We start from the raw sequence: 21,742 nt of genomic DNA, 5'->3' as shown, positions 1-21,742 counted from the left end.
ATAAAAGAAAGAAAAAAGTATCAACAAATCATTTAAAAATAAACAAAAGAGCAGAAAGAAGTTTAATGTTTAAACTAAATTAGAAAAAAATATTTTTTTACTATTTGCAGTCAAGATTTGTGGCTTCATGTACTTTTTCTGTGCTTCTTTAAATTGGAATTGTAATTGGAAAATATTTGTATTTCTTGATGTCTGTGAAATAATAACAATGAAAACCCCAATAATTAAAAAGGAAATTGTTTTTAAAAAAGAAAAAAATTAGTGCATAGACTTAGAAATGCTTAACAATCAGGGTAAACTGGAGAATCAATGATAAACTATTACTTATTAAACATCAAGTTTATGTCAGACATTTTGTTAGACAGTAGGCATACAATGTCAAGAGTAGAACATTCTCTTCCCTCAAGGACTTTATTCTTTTATAAGGAAGACCGCGTGCACATATGTAGAAATATAAAAAACAGATGCAAGGTAACCTTGGAATGAGGGAAAGCATAATGGATGAAAGCCACTTACTGTGTACTCCTAGGTTTTCTGGGTTTTGTTTTGTTTTGTTTATTTGAAGGGAGGAGACATGACCTGGGATTTTGTTGATATAAATAACTCCCAATCATAAAAAGTCTGCCAGCGCATATCTACATTTGGTCTTCAATGTATTTAACTTTAGAGAGTTGCTAAGGGTACCAAGAAGTTAAGTGCCTTCAAATTAAAATCATTATATGTCAGAGGTAGGATTTGCCAGTTTCCTTACTGCAAGATCGGCTCTCAATCCAATATTCAGTTCTGCCTCAGTGCCCTTAAAGAAAGCCAGAATTTAATTTCATAATGATGGGATTTTGGTCTTACTAGAATAGAATGTTAGTGTATATCTTTTCAAATATAGAAGATGTACTTTAATCATTGGATACACATTTATTGAATATCTTCTATTTAAAAAGTACTGAGGATATGATAGAAAATGATTCAATTCCAAAATTCTTGCTTTAAAGAATATCTTCTTCAGGTACACACAGATAAGGGATAAGGGTAAAGGAACACATATAATGTATTCTGGGAAACTTTGAGGAGAGAGGAAACCCTTTCCTTTATAGAGGGAATCAGATAAGGCTACAGTGGAGCAGAATTTATGAGCATATATGAAATACATAGATACATATATGTAATATACATGTGTGTATACATGTAATCTATATACACATATATACACACATTATACACACATATATTATATATATAAAGCTTCTTAAACTGTGGGTTGCAACCCCATATGGGGTCATGTAACTGAATCTGAGGGGAGTCACAAAAAATTTGGCAACAGTAAAAAATATCAAATTAATCTGCCAAGATTTAATTCTTTTTATAAAAATAAATAAGTACATTCATATCATTAGTATGCAAATTTGCCTTCATCTTTAATAAATGATAAAATGATTTATATACTAAAGAATTGTTTTAAATTAATTTTTTAAGGATTTATTATCAGTAAATGTTTGATGTGTACACCTATTATATATAACTATGTACCTGGGATTGTGTAAAAACTTCTCAGGTGAAAAGAGGTCATGAGTGGAAAAATATTAAGAAGTCCTGATTTATATAATTGTATATGCATTTATATACATATGTGTAATTTATATACTTTAAAATATATCTCTGTATATTCAACTATAAAGAAAAAGATTACTTACTAATTAAAGCTAATTCAAAAGTGGAATGAGATTGCCTCTGTAAATTTCACACCACCAGAACTATGTCTGAGATTTTGCCCTAAAGTACAGATTTCTTTGATATCCCTGTGGTCATCTGAAAACCCCCATCACCATTCCTGAGAGTCATTTTGTGGACTATGTCATGTAGCTTGAGTCAGGGATCATCAATCCCAGAGTCCAGTTACTGAGTTTCCATTGTCTCAGAGTTTGCCTTTCCCCTGAACCCTTATTGGATTCTCTGAGAGAAGACTGCCATCTTTCTCAGCATTCTGTGCTAGTAATAATGCTCTTATTCTTGTTAGATTTAATCTTTGTGCCTCTTCTCCTCTTCCAATCCCTGAAACTTTATTTTTCCTAGTTGGAAAAGTTTCTAATTGCAGCTCTATCCATCACTGTCCACCTTTAGGCAGATACTGAGCAAAATGAAATAAATGGTCTACCTGGGAAGGGAGTAAATTGCCCATTGCTTGACATCTTCAAATGAAGTCTCAATGGCCACTTGTTAGAATTGTACCAAGCATTACACCTCAAGTAAGGGTCAGATTAGACCATCTCTAAAGTCCTTTCTACAATATGCCTAAGACTTTGCTTGAAGATCTCTAGGAAGGAATAGCCCAATCTATTCTGAAAAAACTCTAACTATGAGTTTGCTTTTTTTTTTTTCTGAAAACAACATGAAATCTGCTTCCATTGCAACTTCCAATCATAATTGCTCAGTTAACTCTCAAGAGTCAAGAGGAGCAAGGATAGGATAGTAGCAACATTAAAAAAGGATTTCCAGGAAAAAGCCTCTCTCTCCCTTCTTATGGATATGAGGGATATCAGATGTAGGATATTTCATATGTTTTTCAGACTCAATTAATGTGTTGATGAGATTTGACGAACTGTCCTTTTTCCTTTCTTTTGAATTATATTACTAGAAGGTTTCCTGATAGGAAGCTGTGAAGGGAGAAGGATATAGTTGTAAATAAAGGTAACAAAACAACAAAATATTTTTATAAAGAACATTAGAGATCCTCCTATAAGTCTCATAGTTGATCTATGAATGCCCTTCCCAACAAGGGTCAAAGATATGTATGTGTATATGTGTGTGTGTATGCACATGTGTGTACAGATCAGGAAGAAGCAAGGGAGAAGCTCTCTTTAGAGAGAGCGCCTTTCTTTCTCTTCTCTACTTCTTACTAGCAGTGGAAGAGAGAACTCAAGATTCATCCTGCCTTCTACAAGACAGAAAATCCCTAGGTTTGTGTACTTTAGTCCTATTTTGTCCCAAAGGTACACTTATATTCAGCTCCAACCAGGATTTACAAAAGTGTCTAGGTCTATTGAAAACCGCAAGGTTATCCCAGTAATTCAGATCTCTGGGTTGCTGTATTCAAAAGGTTGCAGATTCCTAACTGAGGAAAAACTGCTCTTAGGAAACCTGAGCCCAGAGTCCTTTCGGCAGGTGGCTCAGCAAATGCCATGCTATGAGCTTTGGACTGATATGGGCTGCAGCTGAGTGGGTCCATCACAGCCAGAAAGCCATCCTGAGATGTGTCTTGGCCTCTGCTAAGGCTTCTGAATGGATGCCACATGCCTGACCGACCAGGCTTCTCCTAATTGCAAAATGTCACCACATTTGGAACTTGGGACCAGCAGAATTACCCTAAGGCAATGCATAACTGGAGATGGCAACCACTGTTGTCATGGCTGACAGTAGGTTGGTGAGATTGATGAAACAGAACTGAAAGGCACCCAATACTGAAAAGTAGAAGAGCTCCTTCAGGCAATCAGAAAATAAGCAAAACAGTGATCTACTCAAGAGCTAAGTCAAGTCATTTCTTTTCTTATTATAGTAAAGCTCATCTCCTGCCTTTTTATGGAAATGTGATTGTTCAATATATAAGCAGAAAAGCAAAGAATTCTGGGACTTCAGGAGTTTAGGAAAGGACACAATGTCCATCTCCCTTTCTTCAAGAAGCATGCCCCAATTATCAAAGAATCTCTAGGTTTGTGTAATTATCAAAGATGCATAACAATCTACCCTGTTTTAAAAGAAAAAAAGAGCCAGGGTTCACAGATTCTCAGTCAGCCATTCAGGGTTTAAATTTCTGTTCATCAAATGCTTCTCACCTATTAGTGGACAGATAATGGACAGTAGATGAAGAATAAGACATATTTGCAAACATGACCTATGCAATGCAAACTTGTTTTTCTAGTTATCTGTTACAAGGGAGGATTTTTCAGTGAAAGAAGAGATTTTAGGGGAGGATGAGGATAATGATTAAAAAAAGAAAAGAACAGCATTAATGAAACATTTCTAAAATACACAGAAGAAAGCAGAAGAAAATTAACTGATATATTGATATAATCACTTAGGGCAAGTAAGTGGTACCACTGATAGAACCCTAAGCCTGAAGTAAAGACTTAAGTTCAAATCCAGTCTCTAATACATACTGTTTTCCATTCTCACAAGCAATGATGGGTGTTGATTTTGCCCAATTACATGAAAAGAAGAGAGCAGGGGAATCAGATGATCTGTAATCACGAGTTCTAAGGCCAGACCTATTGTCACAACAAATATTGTAATATGATGCAATGCCTCTTTAAAATGTCATTGAGTTTTAGAGAGAATTTTGATCAAAACAGATTATGTAAAGTTTTATAATTGATTTATCAATAGTATTCATCAATTGGAGAATGAAAAAACAACTCATGTTACATGATTGTGATGGAATACTACTGTGTTACAAGAAAAGATGAACTCAATGATCTTAGAAAAATATGAAAAGACATCTATGAAATAATGAAGACTAAAATGAGCAGAATCAAGAGAACTGTATACAATACAATATTCAGTTGTGTACAATAACAGTAATATTGTTTTAAGAATAACTTTGATTTATTTTGACTATTACAAATAGCCAAGTTAACTACAAAGGACATATGAAGGAAGATGCTATCTGCATCCAGGATGCTATCCAGAAAATCCAGAAAAATAATTGATAAATAGAAATATCTTTTAAGTGGTTTTATATACACACACATATGTACATACACACATATATACATATTTATGTCAGTTGGTAGAAGAAAAAGGGATAAATTACATAACTTTATTATATATTTTAAAAGAATACTAAGTTGTATACAATATATTTTTCCTTTTATGTATAATCATCTTTTTTCTATTCTACCATATTATGGAAATGCTTATTGTAGTTCTTCAGTTCAGTATAAAATAAATTAAAGAAATTTTTACAGTATTATATCTCTATTCTAGAGTGATGGAAACTGAGACCATTTTATCAAATAATCACAGAGTTTTAAAATAAAAAATAATGATAGTGGATTTCTAGTCCAACCTATAACTTCAAGGAAATCCTACTAAACCACATACAACACTTGGTCACCCAATTTCTGCTGAAAATCACCAAGAAAGACTCTTCCATTTCCCAAGCAGTATGATATAGTGAAGTCCCAGAAAAGAGCCCTGTGGGACAACCATAGTTAGTAGGCATGATAGGTGTAGTATTCCAGAAAAGGAGACTAAGAAAGAAGGCTCAGGGGAGAGAGGAAAGAGAGCCAAGAAGGTGAAGAAAAAGCAAGGATTCACCTGACCTCTCCCAAATTTCCCTCCAAACAACTTTAAATAATGCCTCAAAACAAATTCTGGAGTGGCAGAATCCACAAAAGGATAAGATGAAACCCTTTTCCAGCCCAAGACAATTTAGGTTAGTAGGAACGGTCCATCATTCTGGGGTGAGAGGTGAGCACAGGCTATGACAGAAGAGGTGATATCCCAGCAAACCAATAGCAGGCCTTGGGGACAATTGAATCAACAGCAACAGTAACTGTTTCTGGAGCTCTCAGCCTACAGATGGTAATGGAGTCAAACAACTGGTTCCCTTGATGGCATAGGTATAGGATTATGTTTCATTGCCCTTACTCAGATCCAAGTAGCAGCTCCAGGGTGAAGAGGAATACTAGCACACCAGAACTTGTAGTAGCACAGAAATGGGGACCCTGGTCACAGTTCCTAGGCAGAAAAGAGTGCTTATGGTCACTCACAGATCACAGTCAGGAAAATAGTAAATACAACACTCCATAAATCATGATCCTCAAAACTATCTCTGAAAGCAGCCACACAAAAACCCTGAAGTTTGGGACAACCCACTCCACCCCAGGAACCAAGCCCAACTTTAATATAAAATAAAAAGTAAAAAAAAAAAAAAAAAAATAGGCTGGAAAAAATGAGTAAACAACACCAGTAACAACAATAATAACAACAACAGAGATCCTGACCATAGAAAATAACTATGATAACAAACAAGTCAAAACACAAACTCAGAAGGAGACAATGAAATCAAAAGTGCTATTTCCAAAGACTCAGAGAAAAATGTGAATTGATCTGAGCCAGAGGAGCGCGCGCGCACACACACACACACACACACACACACATCCTTAAAAATCAAATAAAAGAGGGAAAGAAAAAAATAGAAGAAGAAATGAGTGGTGAAAGAAAATCATGAAAATAAATCAACAGCTTGATAAAGAAGACACAAAATATCCTGAAGAAAAATTCTCAAAGAGGGAATAACACATACACTCAATTGAGTAAAGAAATCTATTTTACCTTACAGGAAAGTAGGTTGGGAAGGGATAAAATCAGGGGGGTATTGATAGAAAAGGAGAGTGAACTGGAGAAGGTGGTAATCATAACCAAAACTCTTTTTAGGGTGGACAAAATGGAAGGACACAGAAAGAAATTAGAATAAACAGTGGGAAAATAAGATAGGAATACAGTTAGTAATTATAACTGTGAAAATATTTTATAACAAATTTCTCTGATAAGGGCCTCACTTCTCAAAAATATAGAGAACTGAAAAACTAAGATCCATTCCCCAGTTAGTAGTCAAAGATGTGAACTGGCAGTTTTTAGATGAAGTAAACAAAGCTGTCTATAACTATATGAAAAAAGCTTTAACTCACTATTGATCAGAGAAATACAAACTAAAACAATTCTGAGGTACCAATTCACATCTATCAGCTTGGCTAATATGACAGAAAAGGATAATGACAAATGTTAAAGGGAATGTGAGAAAATTGAGATACTAATGTACTATTGGTGGAATTGTAAATTGATTCAAACACTCTGCAGAACAAGTTGAACTATGCCCAAACAGCTATAAAACAATGTTTGTTCTTTAAACAAGAAATACCACTGTGTCCCAAAGAGATTAAAAAGAAAAGAAAAGAAAAATGACCTATATGTACAAAAATATAACAGGTTTTTTTTTTTTTTTTTTTTTTTTTTGGTGTCAAATATTTGGAAATTAAAGGAATGTCCATCAGCTGGGAAATGACTAAACAAGTTGTGGTGTAGGATTATGACAGAATAATATTGTGTTATTTGAAATGACAAATAGGATGCTCTCAGAAGAACCTGGAAAAATTTACATGAATTGATGCAAACGAAAATGAGCAGAACCAGAACATTGTACTCAGTAACAGCAATGTGAATAACTTAACTATTCTCAGCAATACAATGATCCAAGACAATTTTAAAAGACTTAAAATGAAAAATATTATCTATCCTCAGAAAAAACTGATAGAGTCTGAATGTAGATTAAAGTATATCTATTTTTTATTTTACTTTTCTTAGGAAGGATTGTGTTATCTTTCACATCATGATTAATATGGGAATGTTTTGTATGACTGCACATGAATAATAGAGATTATATAAAATTATATATTTATTATAATACTATAATACTATACTATACTATACTATAGTACTATAGTACATTATATACAAAATTATATATGGGGGAGAAGGAAGTTTCCCTTAAACTCTGTCAATTTATAGCTATCTATCCTTGATTCCTGATGCCATATTACTGTCAGATGACCCAGGAATGTGACTAGGCTGATTCAAAGATGAAAAGTCCAAAATCCCTAGACTTCTTTAAAATTCTAAATGTCCTCCTCTACCTAACTGTTAATGTTAGGGAAAGGGTAGTCAGTAGGAGGACAGGGAATGAGTTATTTAATTGCTTTCAGTCATGTCTGACTTTTCATTACCCCATTTGAGGTGTTCTTGGCCAAGATATTGGAGTAGTTTGCCATTTCCTTCTCCAGCTCATTTGACAGATGAGGAACTGATGTAAACAGGGTTAAGTGACTTGCTCAGAGTCACACAGCTAGTAAGTGTCTGAGGCTATATTTGAATTCACAAAGATGAATCTTCTTGAATGCAGGCCCAGCAGAGTAATCTAGTTGCCCCAAGAAATGGACAAACTCAGAGTTACCGATTTTCCTAAATCTGAATTCGTAAGTACTACAAACTATTAAATGAATATCTTCTTAATTAGATTGAAAATGTATGAATAACCCCTGGGGGATAGCCAAGTTTCCTTAGCCCATCTAGATATGACTCTTATATTATCATCCCCTTTTCAGGACTTTTCCTGAAGGCCTATAATTGAAATTTATTGATTGAGCATCTTATCGCTTACTTTATGTAAGGATGGAGTTGAGTAAATCAGCCATTCCACTCTTACACTGAGATACTAAGTCTAATCCCTCTCCCACAAGACAGTCTTTCAAAAATAAATATCTGAAGACAGAGATATGTTGCCCCAGCAGACCTCTTTGTCCTGGCTAAACTCCCTAATTCCCAGTATGACAGATTCAAGGACCTTACCATCTGCTTAAGGGTTCTAGGCTACCTGTATACTATCTGTATAGACTATTGAATTGCATTTCTTTCATATTTAGGTGACAATTTGGAATATGGTACATAGAGTCCCTTTTTGCATAAAAAAAGATTATGCAAAATCTTTCTATTCCAACAGTTTTTCTATTTCCAACAGTTTCATCAGGAGTGTGATGGTAAATGTTTAAACAAACAGTTCTATACCTACATATGCATACATACATACACACACACACACACACACGGCACACTTTTAAGTTTAATTTGCATTAATAACATTTTCCCCATTGATTTCTTCAGTATGGAAATATTAATGATTTCTCTTATTTGCTAATTTCTAATATGTAAATGGTCACACTGAAAATTTAGCAATTGGCTCTCATGAGCCTGTTCAAACTGGTTCTAATATGCCCTAATTTAATATATTTGGCCAAAAGAACTCATAATTATAACCTGCACTTGTTTTTATTTAAAATTGCCTTCCATGTATTTTAGTTCATTTTAAGAATGCAATAATCTGTGAGATGGGTTGGACAAATATAATAATCACTTCATTTCTATAGTCAGTATGAAATGGCACTAAAAATGAAATAAGACAACCTCCATTCTAATCACAACTTACTAACTTAATGACTTTGGACAAGTCATTTTGACTCCTCCGCACCTCAGTTTCCTTGTCTGTAAAATGAAAGGATTGTAGCAAATTACCACTGAGGACACTTGCAGTTCTAAATCTACAAGTATAATGAAACACAGGCTAAGGAACTTATTCAAGATCATAAAATTGCCCTTTACAAAGACTAGCTTCCAACGATCCCCATTTCAAAACCAGTTTTCTTTCCACTAAAACAGCCTCTTCTACATCCATAATTTATTTTTCAGAGGCTCATGTCTTTATTGATATTTGCTTTTTTTTTCATTCTGATTTAATACTTAAAACAAGTTAAAGACTTTCTTCCTTTAAGGGCTCATGAAAATTCCATTTTGATCTTTTGTTAATATAGTTGTTCTAAAGAACACGATGAACTTTTCAAGGACTGATGCCTGGGTTATGGGGTAGGCATGGAGGCAAATTAAGTAGTTGGTGATCCTGATCTCCTTTGCAAGCCTATACTCTGCAAAGTGATAGAACATGTCAGCCTTCAGTGACTACCTCTCTCATGGGTCTGTACATTCCTAGACCTGCCCCAAATCATAGATGCAGAATGCCAGGGCCAAGCAAAAAAAAAAAAAAAAAATCACAATATAAAGTTCAAGGTATCATGTGAAATTACCATGGCATATAGCAAAAAAGGAACATTGGATGGAAAGGTCTCCGCTTTAGTCTCAGCTAGAATCTAGGATTTATAATTCAATTTTAGAATATATACCATGAAGGTATACAAACATACATACATACATATATATATACATACACATACATATGTATATGTATCTTATATGTGTGTATGTGAATATAGATTTCCTACTGTCTGCAAACATGCCCATGTCTCCCCTATCCTGAAAAAAAAAAAACCTCTCTTGACTTCCACTTCTGCTAACTTTTCTGCCTTAACTTTTGCTAATTTCTTGAGAAGACCATTTACAATGCCTGACCACTTTCTCTCCTCTCACTCTCTTTATAATCCTTTACAATTTGGCTTCCAAACTTTTCATTGCACTAAAATTACTATCTCCAAAATTATTAGTGCTCTCTTGGTTATCACGTCCAGTGGTCTCTTCCCAATCCTCACCGTCCTTACTTCTCTGTAGTCTTTGACATTGGGGATCACTGTCTTCTTGAAGCTCTTTTCTAAGTTTTCAAGACACCCTTATCTCCTGGTTCTCCTCCTACCTATATGACTGCTGCTTCTCTGTCTCCTTTTCTGGACTGTCATTCAGGTCACAACTTCTAAATGTAGGTGTCTCTCAGGGCTGTCCTGGGTCCTTTTCTCTTCTCCCTCTATATTGCTTCACTTGAAAATCTCATCAGGAGAGCCATTTACACCTAGAGAAATTATGGGAAATGAGTGTGGATCACAACTTCTTCTGTTGTTGTTTGCTTAAATTTTATTTTCTTTCTCATTTTTCTTCCTTTTTGATCAGATTTTTCTTATACAGCAAGACAATTATATAAATATGTATCCCTATATTTGATTTACATATATTTTTACCATGTTTTACATGGAAATATATGTAAATTTACCAATTATTTACATATATCTCCAACCACTTTTTGAACATTTTGAACTGGCTGTCCAATAGACATTTGAAATTCATTATGTTCAAAAGAGAACTTATCTTTCCTCCTAAAGCCTTCTCCCTTCCTAACTTTCCTACTACTATAGAGAGCAACACCATCCTCTTAGTGCTTCACGCGTACAACCTAGAAGTCATCCTAAACTCATCACAGTCTCTCACTTCCCCTACCTAAATTGTTAACAAACCCTATAACGTCCAAGCTAGCTCCCTGCAGGGCCTCAGAATCAGTCAGAGTCAGGATCAGTCAAAGTCCTTGGTCTTTAGGGGGAAAAGTGAAGGAGGCAGGCAAGCTGCCACACAGCTTGCCAAAGATGAATCCTGGACTCTGGAGTCTGAAGCCTGAAGTCTCTTTCCTCCTCGTCCTGCGGCAGAGTGACTTTGACCTTTCTCTCTCAGCCCTCCAATCCTTGCCTACTATTCCCTCACCACCATACATCCAGCAAGTACCATTGGTGAGGAGAGTCATCACATCACCATATCATCTAAATATATATTGAACCATTATCTCACGTGGAATAAGGCAATTAGCCTTAAGTGCTCAGCTGTCTCAGATTCAAGTACACCTTTTCAGAGTTCCAGCCCTCTACAAAAGTCTACCAATTTCACCTTTGCAAGATCTCTCAAATATGGTATCTGATCTCTCTGACATTTCTATCACTTTGGTATAGGCTCTCATCATTTTGTGTTTTGAATATTGCACTAGTTCACCAGTAGGTCTATCTGCCTCAAGTCTATCCACTCCAATCCACTCTGCATTCAGCCACTAAAGTGATTTTCCTAAAGCACGGGTCTGATCTTACCCTTTCCTCTCTACAAACTCCAGTGACTTTCTATTGCTTCCACAATACTCTGTTTGGCATTCAAAGCCAAACTACCCTTTCAATCTTCTTACATCTTATTCTCAACACCTTTTTACACCTTCTACACTTTCAATCTTCTTATATCTTATTCTCAACACCTTCTTACACCTTCTACACTTTCAATCTTCTTATATTTTTATTCTCAACCCATATTCTTTCTTCCAGTGACATTGCATTCCTGGCTGTTTCATGAACAAAACCTTCATTTTCTCTGTTCCAACATTTTCTCTGTCTCCCATGCCTAAAATGTTCTCTCTCCTCTGCTCTAACTACTCACGGCTCTGGCTTTCTTTAAGTCCCAACTGTAAAATCTCACCTTCTACAGGAATCCCTTCCAAACCCCTCTAAATTCCAATACTTTGCTTCTTTTGATTATTTCCTATTTATCCTATATATAGTTTGCTTTGTATGTATTTGTTTAGATGGCATCACCTCCATTAGATTGTAAACTCCTTGATGTCAAACACTGTCTTTGGCTTCTTTTTGTATCTCCAATGCTTAACTCCAGTGCTTGGAATAAAGTAGGCATTTAATAAATTTTTATTGACTGATACATCCAATATACATACATGTGTATATTATTATTAATATGTATATATGTATATTTCTACACATATCTGAATGCAGATATGTACTGTAGATGTGCATGTATACACATGCATGTTTGTGTTGTGTGCACAATACACACATGCATGTCCATGGATTGTGTTCAAGCACATAATACATACTTTTGTATGCATACACAATGCACATATTTACATATCTGTGACATATTTATGCATCTGAATACCATAAGTATATGTATAGAAGAGATTGAGAGAAAGAGAGAGAGAGAAAGAGGAAGAAAGAGAAAGAGAGGGAGAGAGGGAAAGGAGAGGGAGGGGAAGAGAAAGAGATATAGATGGAAGGGGGAGAAAATAAAGGAGGGAGTAGGGAAACAAACAGAGGGGAAGAGAGAGAGAGAGAGAGATGGATAGGAGAAATACAGAGTCAGATCTAGTCAGTGCATTTATTTGTTATTTATTCTCTCTTTTTTCTTCTTTGTTACAAAGTATAGTTCACTAGGGAAGGGGAATATATTTAAAAATGAAAAAAAAAAGCACAAAATATAAATCAAAATATCTTTTAAAAATAATTTAATCTAGAATTTTGAGTTAAGATAGATCCAACAACTCATGTAACCCACTCCCTTTGTTTTAAATATTCTATTCCATTCAATATGCATATAGTAATCACCTACTATATATCAAATCCTGTGCTAGATGCTAGAGATACAAATAGGAAAACAAAACAGTCATAGTTCCTTTGGCATCACAAGAGCTTGGAGGTAAGAGCAGAATACTATGCATACAGGCAATAAAGCATCTGAAAGAATTTTAAAAGGATAATAAAACCAATTTAAAGTTGGTCTCCTTTTATTATCACCATGTTCCAGCAATTTTAAATATTTTCAGTTATAAATTACTCACCCCCCCCCAATTCTTTTGTTGATCTATTGTAATCTACATCTATATTATTATGTTATTGTTTTTACTACATATATTTATATTTAATGTATTATATTAAAATCTATATCTATAATAATGTATAATTGCATTACCACTATTAATTCCCAAACACAGAGACTCAGGTATGTATGTTTGTTTAGAGAATAAATTTTTGGAAGTTCAGAATCATTGACACTAATTTTATGTGCAGTTCATGTCTCCATTTCCTTTGGTACTATATAGTCCTGCTTTTAAAAAAGTAGATTCAACATAAACAATGATAGCACAATGATTATAAAGATAAAGATAATTTAAATGCTTTAATTCTTTTATTCTATATGGTCACTGGAAATTTTAATTTTTAAAAAATTTATAATAATGAAATGCTGTAGATTGATAGTTGTGAGTTTTTATGTTTCATATAGGCAATTTTCTAATTCACACATGAAATATTGTACTGAATTTGATTACCTTTAAAATGAGATTTCTGCTTGTTTTAATTGTTAATAGCTTTAAAACTAAAGAATGAATGCTGGAAACAAAATTCTACATCAATGATATAATATAGTAGTTGTTCAAAATATCTTATTTGCAGAATTTACTTAAAATTCACTCATGAAATGCTATTTCTATGAATTTCTGCCAGTCTTTTCTTCGTGTATAAGACTTTTCCTAATCACATAAACCTGTTGCTTCATGTGAAAGAAACTTTTCAAACTTAAATAAAAAAGTATTTTTTGATCCACTATGAGCAAAGATAGATTACCAAATCTGGCTATATTCTTTTCAGAAGATAAATATGTGGACATCAATTTTGACAAAGCCATTGGTAAATTTGCAGAAGTTAAGGTTCAAAAACAAATGAATTCAAGAGGGAAGAGGAACAAAGGAAAAACAAAATGAGAAATCCTCAAGAACTTTAAAAAATATCCATAGTTAGTTGTTCCCCAATCATCCTTTCCACTGGATTCAGAAGTCACTCAGGAATTTAAGAAAAACTTTGGAAAGAATTAACTCAACATTCTGGATGGGCAGAAGAGTGGACAATACCAAATGGCATGGAAATTATCTATTTTTGTTTGATAATTGGTCAGAACAAAAACCAGTGAACTATTTCCACAAGCCCAGTGGGAGCTCAGATGCCATCTTAATCTTAATAGGAAATACTTGTAGTTGGGGATAGGACAGCTAGGAAAGTAGAAAGTCAATTACTCTCAGAATGAGATACTTGATTAAAAAATTAGTCTTCTCTTACATTTTTTCCTTACTTCAAAATGAATTAGAAAATGAAAAAATTCAGAGATACTTAATTAGGATGGGAAGGGGATGGGACTATAAGACCTCTAAGGATCATTTGAATGAAGTAGCGAATTTTCACTTGAAGAAAAGAAGACTTCATGGGGCAAAATAATTGTCAAATATTTAAATAATTGTAATATGGAAAAGAAATCTGTTTTGCTTGGACCCAAACATCAGAACAAGGTCTGATGGGTGAACATTACACCCAGATTTTGACTCAATATAATAAAGAACCCTCTAAAATTTAGAGGGAACTCAAAAAACTGAATGAATTGCTTCAGACAGCAGAGTTCCCTGATATTGTTATTGTTCAAGAAGCAGGTAAATTATTAACTTGTGAAAGATTCTATCTCTTTTTTTTCAGAGATATTATTAATGCACTGAGTAGAAAGGTGGATTACATGACATCTGATATGCTTTCTAAGCTATGGGATTCTAGATGGTGGAAAGAACAGTGTATATGAGTCAGAAGGCCTAGGTTCAAGTTTTGATCTTATTAAATAAAAATTTCCCCTCTGGGCTTCAGTTTTCTCCATCATAATGAAGATTCCTTGAGTGAATTTTTTTTCTTTGTATCCTTGGCATCTAGAACAGTACTTAACATGTAGTAGGCAGTTGTATAAAAGCTTTTGACTTTTATCAAATTTATGTGTAGTCTGATTATACCTGGAAGGTCCCCATCCCAACTCACTCATAATAGCAAAGCAGGATCATCAGAGGTTGGCTACTTAAATTTACCCTCAGGTTCTAGAGGTAATCTAAGGAGTTAAGGAATGATTTCTAACGCTAGTCATTCAAATCCCCATTCAAGTATACTCTTTCCAATATCATAATTTACAGATAGTATCTTTCCATTATATATGTGTATATCTGTATATAGACACACATATAGATATAGATATAGATATGTATATCTGTATATAGACACACATACATCTGCATGTATGTATGTTTGTACATATATATATTATTTGCATATTTTCTCCTATATTAGAATATAAACTCCTTGAGAGCAGGGATTATTTTTTTTCTTCTTTCATTTTATCCCTAGTACTTAACCTAGTATCTGGCACAGAAATGCTTGTTGACTATCTGACTATATCATTTATTGATCCAATCATTAGCACTCCAATATCATTTTACCCCTTAATATCAATTAACTTTGTAAATAAATTTTAAATAAGAATCACTTATAGTGCCTGGCATATAGAAAATGTTTAATAAATGTTGACTAATTGATATAACAGAATCCAAAACACAAATCTATCACCTCTTAACAATGATATCCTCTCCTAGTCTCTGGAACAAGTGGGCTTAAGTATAGCATGGTTGCTAAAAAATATAACAGTTGTCCCACCAACTTCATTTCCAAATGCAGCATTGCCCCTGAACACACTGTTGCCTTGCTTTCAGGACACAGCATCTTGGTGTCAAATCACTGCTAAGTCATTCCTCAGGACTGTGTGGGCTCACTAGGTTTTATTGCCAGAAAATTCTGGTACAGACTACAGTTCCCTGGACTTCTGGGACCTTGCTTTTCCAAGACTTGGACACTCAGAAAGTTATAGCCACCTATATTTTCCTTTACCTAAGAGCAGGAAAGAACAAAGCCCATAGCCATGTCAACCTGGGTAAAGAGAGTGAGCTAGGCCAATGATGTTCTTTCTCTTCTTGCCCTGAAGCTCACCATAGTTTTCATCTTCATCTCCCCCCCCACACACCAAAAAGAAAAAGAGGATGTATTTGAATCATTAGTGCCCTTTGTGTACAATTTAATATCATCTTAAGAGCAATACAAAAGGTCTTTTCATTGCCATGCAGTAAATAGACAGGAAACAATACAGAATGACTGAACATGCTCTGAAGTTCAGCCATATCATCATGGATTTCTAGAAGCATATACCCCAATATTCTCCATGTTTCCATGTTTCACCTACGTATATTCTTAGAGCTGGACCCTCAGAGTTACACATAAACTCCCCTGTTCCCTTATCTATTAGTGGTCTCATTAATTTGAAATTATATGTATACATATACAGTTAATCCTCAACTATGTTGAAGATGATATTCTTAAAAAACAATATGGAAGTCAAAAACTCAAATGTTGATACATTGAACTTATGGGAATTTGGGGTTAGGTTCCCTCAACCACCAAAACTGTAATCTTTCACTAGAAATTGCTGAAAACATGCTTTTTTGCTTACAATTCTTTATAACAAAATGAATTCTGCAACATGCACTTTTCCTAACACAGTCAACAAGAAATAACCCATAAAATACACTATACAGAATAAAATTGGTAATAGGAAAATCTTTTTTTTTTTTTCTCACTGGTAATTCTCTAGAATTTCATGACCTTTAGTGCTAACATCTCAATAAAAAACTGATTCCAGATATTCCTCACTTTTCATAACAAACGAAACCTATCATACTATAAATACTATACAGCAAATAAAAAAATTTTAAAACTAAAACATTCTTTAACCTGAATCTTGCTGTCCACTGGAGTGAAAGACAATGTGAGGGCATTATAATTGTATACGATAGTGCTGTAAACTTTTATACCTTGGCAGACATCTGAAAACCAAGGGAGAGATTTCTGGCTCTTTAGTAACTACTGTTAGAAGATGCCAAGAGCAGCAAGATCTAGACATCACCTCTGACACTCTGTCTATCACAGGTAGTAAATGTCAGTGAAGAGTGGAAGGATGCACTGGCTTGAAATAATCCTTTAGCAATGTCTGCTTTGTGAGCTTTTTGATATCCTGAAGGGTCTTGGTGTATGGTTGAGCCACAATCTTACATCATACTTCTCATTTTTTCCTCTATAATGAATAGATACAAATGTGTAAGAAGTGAAAATGAGGTTACTAATAAAATCTTAATGCTTGAAGAGCGAAAAATAAACATCAGAATGTTGAAGATTAACTATATTTGTGTACATATATGCTGTTTTTGTTATTGTGGTGGTTGTTATTGTTTGCCTTTTGTTCTTGAAGTCAGGGAATTGGATTTAAGGGAAAGAGGGCTGTGTAAAGTCATCATCCTCATTTTCTCCTCCACAGCCATGTGGGTTCAGTGACCAGATATGGATCAGGATGACTGGAGATGTCCCTGAATGCAGTAGGAGCCCTTGATCTTTTTGAGCTATTAGTTATGTATGTGTATATAAACATATGTATGTGTATAATTGTATATATTTAGATATATAAATAGATGGGCAGCTAGGTGGCTCATTAGATAAAGACCTGGGCCTGAAATCAAGAAAATTCATCTTTGTGAGTTCAAATCCAGCCTCAGACACTTACTAGCTGTGTAATCCTAGGCAAGTCACTTAATCGTGTTTGGCTCAATTTTCTCATCTGTCAAATGAGCTGGAGAAGGAAATGGTCAACAAACTCCAACAGCTTTGCTATGAAAACCCTAAATGGAGTCATGAAGAGTAGGACACAGTTGAAAACAACTGAATGACAAGAATAATGTCTATTCAGATAGATAGAGAGATAGATAGGTAGATAGATAGAGGAGAGAAACAAAGAGAGAGAGCAAGAAAGATAGAGGAGAGAGAGAGAGAGAGAGAGAGAGAGAGAGAGAGAAGAAAGAAAGGAAGGAGGGAGGGAGAAACAATTTATCAATATATGTTATAACGAACTGATGCTGAGTGAAATGAGCAGGACCAGGAGATCATTATATACTTCAACAACAATACTATATGATGACCAGTTCTGATGGACCAGGCCATCCTCAGCAATGAGATCAACCAAATCATTTCCAATGGAGCAGTAATGAACTGAACCAGCTATGCCCAGAAAAAGAACTCTGGGAGATGACTAAAAACCATTACATTAACCATTACATTGAATTCCCAATCCCTATATTTATGCACACCTGCATTTTTGATTTCCTTCACAAGCTAATTGTACAATATTTCAGAGTCTGATTCTTTTTGTACAGCAAAATAACGTTTTGGTCATGTATACTTATTATGTATCTAATTTATATTTTTATTTAACATCTACTGGTCATCCTGCCATCTAGGGGAGGGGGTGGGGGGGTAAGAGGTAAAAGATTGGAACAAGAGGTTTGGCAATTGTTAATGCTGTAAAGTTACCCATGCATATATCCTGTAAATAAAAGGCTATTAAATAAAAAACAAAAACAAACAAAAAAAAACAATATATGTTATAATTAGTAGGGACTTGAATATGGAGTCAGAAGAATCTGCATCTATCTGATAACTACTAACTTTGTAACCACTCATTCCATGACTTATATGTTTCAGTGATATGTTACACAAGATCAAAAGCAGCCAAGCTCTTTGTCATCTCCAAATCACCAACATGTTGAATTAGTACATAATGCTGGAAAGAATCAGGAAGGGAAGTTTTCTACATGGCCTTTATACTGTATTTATTTGTCTGTATACATGTTTTCCCCCTTGTACAATGCAAGCTTCTTGAGTGCAGGAGCTATTTTGAATTTTGCTCTATCACTGGTACTTAGCGTAAAGTAGGCATTTAATAAATGTTCATGTAGTTGTATTGAGTTGAACTGGAGCAAATGATTCCTTCCAATTCTAATATGATGATTCTGCAGAAATGTAAGTGGGCTTTTAGGCCTGAATGCTGTTGAAAGATTCCTGACACCAACTGCTTTGGTGAAAGACCAACTCTGTCAATTAAACTTTTTGATTTCTATTCCTGATAAACACAACTTCAAAGGTAAAATACAAAACACCCAACCAAAAGGTCAAGTCATTAGAGGAACCTCTCTCAGGGATAAATTCCTTGAATTAAAGAAATTTTTTCACAACTAAAGAAAGAATTAGGAAGATTGAAGCAGGAACTAGACTCTGGCCTGATTCTCAGCCCTGGGTTGTGATTTCCTTTTATCATTTCTGGACTAGACCCTTTCCCAATTAGGGAGCACAGCTGCTAAGAATAAAGTGGTGTCTGTCTAACTGGCAGAAAGCACAATAGCTTCACTCAGGCCATCAATGAAAGCCATTGTTCAGGAAATATTGCCATTGAGATTTTTTGTAAATGCTAATGGAATTAATTTCTCATTCATTGCTGATGGACAAAAAATTTCTTTTTTTTTCCAAAAATGGAAGGGGGATTTTTTCCCCAAATAAAAAAAACCAAAAGCATTTCTCATGAAAAAAATAGCATCATGGAATTTTAGATCTAAAAAGGACCTTAGAGATCACATGATGTTATTTTCATATGAGAGAATTGAGCGTTGAAGGAATTAAATGACTCATCTGTGATCACACAAACATTTAGAAGCAAGACCATGATTAGAATTCATTTCCCAATTCCCTATCAGTACTCTTTCCATATCACTTCTCTGTCAGATCCAAATTGTTTACCATAGGAGGACAATCAACAGTAGGTTGCAACTTACCTTTTCAGCTTTCTCTGTCACTATGTCCCTTTACCTTCTCTCCAGACTAGATAAATTTATTCCTTACCAGATCAGTTTCATACTTTCTGCCTTCATGGTTTTGCCAATACTATTCCTGAACCTGGTAATGAATGGTTTCCTCACTTTTTCCATTGTGTACCTTTTGCAATCCTACTTCTCCTTCACAACCCAGTCCAAATGCTTCTTACTCCATGAAGCCCTTCATGATAGCCAAGTTCATTCAACTCATCTTCATAGAACATGGATTCCTGATTAGCATCCTCTGATACCCACAGATAGTTATCATTTCTCCTACTTTTGAGCTTCCACACTCTCTATATCTTGTATGTACTTCAATTCAACCAAATATCTATTAAGCACCTGCTAGCTAGAAGACTTAATGGATAGAGCACTAGAGCTAAAGTTAGGAAGACTTGAATTCAAATTCAACCTCAGGCACTAACTAGCTATCTGGGCAAGTCACTTGATTTCTTTTTACCTTAATCCACTGGAAAAGAAAATGGCCAACTGCACTAGAATCTTTGCCAGGTTAACCCCATGGATAATATGTTGGGTTCACAAAGAATAGGACACAACTGAAGCACTGAACAACAACAATATTCCAGAGAATTCAAATACAAAAAGGAATTAGTCCTTTCTCTCATTCTACTGGAGTATTTACAATATGGAAACAGATAAATATAATGTAATTTGAGAAAGAAAAAGCACTGACAACAAGGAAGATTAGCAGACTTCCAATAGAAGGAAACTAATTTGTATTTTATATGTCTGTACATATTATCTCCCCAACTTGAATATAAATATCCTGAGGGCTAGGACTAAAATTTGTTCATTTTTGTTTCTACCTGAGCCTCTAAGCTGTGATGTGTAGGACTGAGAGGCATATTTTAGAAAGGACACTTGAAAAGCAGATTTCCAGTAGAATATAAACTTCTCAAGGTTGTTTTGTTTTTTTGTCTTCATATCTCAACCCAGTCCCTTGCATAGAGTAGGTGTAAAATAAATGTCTATTGAATTGCATGTATGAATAAATGAATGGAAATTGGAGAGAATACAGAAGAGGGTGACTAGTTTGGCAAAATGGCCTTAATATTAGGTTATATGAAGATCAAGTGAAAAAAACTGGAAGTGGTTACTCTGTAAATCAGAAGACTTAGGGGGAATGTGATAGCCAATTTTAATTTTTTTTATGTATAATTAATTGTTTTCTAGTCAAAGGACTAAATTTGTTCTTGGCTATATGGAACAGATTTAAAAGTAATGGCTATAAATTTCAAAAAGGAACACTTAGTCTTGATGTAAAGAAAACTATCTAGAATTAGATTTATCCCAATATGAAATGGAAGTAGGCTCCCTCTCACTGGAGGTCTTTAAGTAAAGATTAGATGACCATTTGTCTAGTGTGTTATAAAGGACATTCTTGTTTTATTAGAGTTTGGATTAAATGATCTAAATAAATCTTTGTTGAATGATTGAATAAATGTTCTTACCATCACTTTTAGATCTGTTCATCCATTCAGAAATTACTGAAGCACTATGTGCTTATCACCATAAGAGATATTTAGGCAAAAAAATAAAAACAAATCAATCTGAACCCTCAAGTTCATTATATTTCTTTATAAGGTAACAACAAAAGATTCCAGCTGAGAATTGAAAGTTTATTTAATGTCATATCCTCACCCTCACTCTTACTTCAAGCCTGTTAAATAGTGGAAGAATAGAGTCCTATGATTTCATCAGCATTAAACATAGTAAGCATGTAATAATTGTTTGTTGAATGAATGGATGAATTTTTGTGCACACACGAATAAATATCTCACTGGTGTTGCTAAAGAAAATTAAGTTAGTCATAGTGGCTCTTATTGGTATAATATGGCAGTTCCATGATTGTTCTGAGATGAGGTCTGAACCCAAATAACTCTAGAATTCACATCAATTTAGTGGATATCAATTGGATAAGAATATCATCAGCTGAACTGCCAAACTTGTTTGTAAAATTTCATGCATTTACAATTATCT

The sequence above is a fragment of the Sarcophilus harrisii genome, chromosome 1, assembly GCF_902635505.1.
Source record: "Sarcophilus harrisii chromosome 1, mSarHar1.11, whole genome shotgun sequence".
NCBI classification, from domain to species: domain Eukaryota; kingdom Metazoa; phylum Chordata; class Mammalia; order Dasyuromorphia; family Dasyuridae; genus Sarcophilus; species Sarcophilus harrisii.
The sequence above is the reverse complement of the archived record's forward strand: the minus strand, read 5'-3'. Positions refer to the sequence as shown.